Source organism: Prionailurus bengalensis, chromosome C2, assembly GCF_016509475.1.
Source record: "Prionailurus bengalensis isolate Pbe53 chromosome C2, Fcat_Pben_1.1_paternal_pri, whole genome shotgun sequence".
NCBI lineage: Eukaryota > Metazoa > Chordata > Mammalia > Carnivora > Felidae > Prionailurus > Prionailurus bengalensis.
In genome coordinates this window covers 21,198,037-21,202,164 of record NC_057350.1, presented here as the reverse complement: position 1 = coordinate 21,202,164, position 4,128 = coordinate 21,198,037, and positions in this window count along the sequence as shown.

Sequence of the window (4,128 nt, the reverse complement as noted above, 5' to 3'; positions counted from 1 at the left end):
TTAACTCAGGGGGAAAAACTATGATCATAATGATTACTTGATAAAGGATTAACATTTTTACAAAGTATGAAAATACATTTGTTTGGTATACATATTTGAAATGAGAGTTATTTGTATTCTAAAGGGTTATAAACTATTTTGGACACTGAGAATCCACATAAACTACATACCTGTATTTTTTAGGAACACTGTTTAAGTCTTAAGTCTCCTAGTGTTATAAGTGGTAAACACTTAATGCAACAGCAATCATGTGAAACAAACATTGAAGTTTCTGGAAAAAAAAGAAATCTGCTTTCACAGAAAAGTTAAACTATGACCACATAATCTCTCTGATTAAAATATATTTTCTATTATTTAACAAAGATAAAATTCAAGGATAATTATTTTTATATTGTTATGCATTTATTCATTCATTTGGGAAAATTTAGGAAACACCTATAACCCAAAGATTTACCTGATTTTAATCTGTATTATTCAGCCTTACAATTATTCTTACACTGAAAAAAGAATCCGCATTGAGTCTACCTACCAGGTTTGTGTTTATAATCATGTACTGGGTGCTTCAAACCTAATAGAAAATTGGTAATGAGTGTCATGCAAAATATTTATAGGACATAAATGTATGTCCTATACATTTTTCACACTCTAAAACTTCTTTAATTTTGAAACATAAAAAATAAATTTTGTGTATTATTTTCTTGTAGACATACATTCTTTTTTAATAAATGCTAACAATTAAAATGAAAGCTCCCCAACAATACGCTAAGTTATTTAAAAAAATTCTTTTCAATTTATGGATTAAAAATTCAATTTATGGATTAAGTTCAATTTATGTCTATATTAGCAATTTAGTCAGATATATTATATGCCCATATTTGACAAATATATATGAACAGAGGGCTTACAATGAGATATCTAGTTATTTTGTCCCATGGTGTTAGCATGTACATTTACACCAACTTTGATTACTTCCTTTCCATGATTTGTCAATGTCATCAGTTCAATAGATTTTATATTGAAAATCATTTTATATTTTTTACACAATTATTTGTAGAATTAACAAAATGTGAAAAAAATCAAATTGAATAATTTCAATATACATTTCATAAGTTTTCAAATAAATACAAACATTGAGAAGTATATTAAGATCTGACATATCTCTAATTCCCCAGAAAACATATTCTCCTCTTCTGAAATGTGAAAGGAGAAAATTTGTTGGGAGGTGGTCTCAGGAATAACCACCACACACATCAGGCAGAGGAAGAATTTGAATTATTAAAATTCTATGGGAAGATTCTATGGGGCTGAGAAGGACATTCAAAGCTAGTCCAACTGATGCAAAGAGATTGGGACTTTGAATCCCCATGCTTTGTCCAATCCTTGGATGAAGGCAATCATTAGACATTCAATCCTTGTATAGCAACCTTGTATGAGGAAGGTTCATGCAGCTGATAGAAATTATAGAAGGGTTCAGCTCATCAGCAGGCAACATTCTCAACAAGTAGAATGAGAGCCTCTATTATACAGAGGTATCTAGACAGCACACTATTGTAGACCACCACATGTGCTGCTCAGAAATTTTAGCTGCATGTGTTGAAGTCAACATTTTGTGGAATTGTTTATTTCAATGTCTGGTCAATGTCTTTATTGGAGAATGTCACAAGAGGAAAATGAATGGAATAACACTTCTGCTGCTGAATTTTGTCTTAAGCTCATGACTGCTACTTCCTCTCTGAAGTTACCTTCCTCCTTCGCTAGTATCACTGTTGTTATTAAATGATGAACAGGACAGATGATCTAGATTATCATCCTTGAGTATTGTGAGCACCTGGGCACCATGTGCTTCTCAAGCTATATGCTGCTGTACCACTCCATTGGCTATCAAGATTCAACAGGTGACTAAGGAGATAAATCATCAGATCACCTCAGTACTAACTGTATTATTCTATGCCTCCATGATATAACAAAAAAGTTAACTTCTTCTTAATAAGGCAAATTGCCCCTTCAAGGGTTTTGTGATTTATTTTCTTGATCACTTCCCACCTTGACACACGAAGGTGCAAGTTACCAGTCAGTAAATGTACCACATAGTTTAATGGGAATGTCCTTAATGGAAGTGATCCACTATTGGAAACCAAGGTATCTAAGATACGAAAACCTAAAATTTTAGATTTGGGATATATTTATTCTCCAAAGCATCATCAAGGATAGTGATAAATTGACTCATTCATACATCAACTCCTTGTTTTTCTGACCCATTTACTCAGTCTATTGAGTACAGAGCACCATGCTTATTGATTTAGGCTGTGAGATTCTTTCTGGAGGAGGGCACCTCATCATGTAGCGTATTACTTTTATGATGGTTCCTCAGATATGCTCTTAACAGGCATTTTCATCTCCATTACAGACCAGCAATCTCTTAGTAGCATGGCATGTGATAAAATTGGGAGATCCAGTTCTGTTCTAATAAATGTATATCCATTGATACTTTGTTGTGGGAGAAAGTCCTGGTTTGTAGCATTTGTCAGTTTCCACATTATACATCCTCCCACCATGGCAATTTCAAGCTACCAAAGTAACATCAATTAGCTTGCAATTTTCCTTAACTTTCAAGTATTGGCTCTGTAATGAGGGAGCCTGGGCCACTGTCACATACCATTGAATGGATCCCAACAGTATGTGCCCACTTCTACACTCCTTTTTCTGTCAGTTGTGTCTCTCGTCCAATGCAGTATTATGCAGGATATTGTGTCAATAAATAAACACTGTATACCCATGGAGAGTGGTACGGGCTTAAGTCTCGGGTCAGGAAAGGCAAATCTATTCCTGAATATATGTCAATTTTAAGCATGAAGAATCACTGCCATTTCTTGCCGAATGCTATTCTAGTTGAATATTTCAGTGATCCAAAGTAGCTGGTTAATCTCTTTGAGGAATGGTGTCCTATAAGGATCTCAGGAATAGTGACTATCAATGACCAGTTTGACATCCATCAGTGGTAGTAGCTAGAGCAACCTTGCTAAGTAAAACCCAGGCTGTTGTCGTCATGCAGAACCTCCATTATTAACATCTATTTTCTTTAAAGATAAGTCCTGGGTGCCTTACTGTATCAGTCAATGTCCAGCTGACATCCCTTTGCCTACTTTATTATTTAGTGACTCTTCCATTTAGGAAGCTAAGTTTTTGTTAAAAGGCAATAAAAGATTTTTACATTTTGTTCCCACATGCATAGGTCCATCCACATGCTTCTTATACAGATATTCTTGTCTCTGGTAGTTTTTTATCTTTGTGCTTCCATGCCTTTAGTAATCCAAGAATCACATTCAAGATTGCCCAAGTTTGTATATATGTTAAGCTTGGCCCACTTTTTTTAATCTCAGAAGCTCTGTCCATTGGAGGTGTTTGCCCCCAGTGTTACGTTACAAGGCCACCTGGGCTTGCGCCCACACGTTGAATCAACATATCCATGGGCAAGTTTGACTTTTATCCTTCTCTCTTGGTTATAAAACTCAACAAATCTCTCTGAACCCCATTAACTATCACCACGGCAGCTTTAGATATGAGCTAAAGGAGACATAGTGGGCAGGACTGTAGATGATATCGTGGTCTGAACAATCTGCTTGAACAGCTTAATTGTAAAATCTAGCCAACTGATGCCATGTTAACGTGGGTTATCACTGGGCCAGCCCAATATGTGACTTGGTGGGACTGACCGTACCCAAGTGATGAGAAGTTCCTGCTAATGGTCACTTATATGCCATTGTCAGATGTTCTATCTCTACCAGGACACTGTAGCACTACTGAAACGATACATAAATCTCTGTTGCAGATGACATGACCTTCTTTCAGAACTAAGGATCTACATTATAAAGATGACATTAAGGTTTTCTATAAACCTTGCACAGGATATTTTCTCACCACAGATAACTAACTCAGAATCATATGATTCCCTGGACCCTATGATTTCCCTGGCCTGAAATACAGAGCCATGTGCCTCATACCATGGACCCTCTGCAGAGGGTTTCTTGCTCTGGGTCCCAACAAATCTGCTAACCTTCTTCATGACTCCATAAATACATCTAAAGAGTACTCTGAAATGTGGAATATGATATCTCCAGAACCTAATAA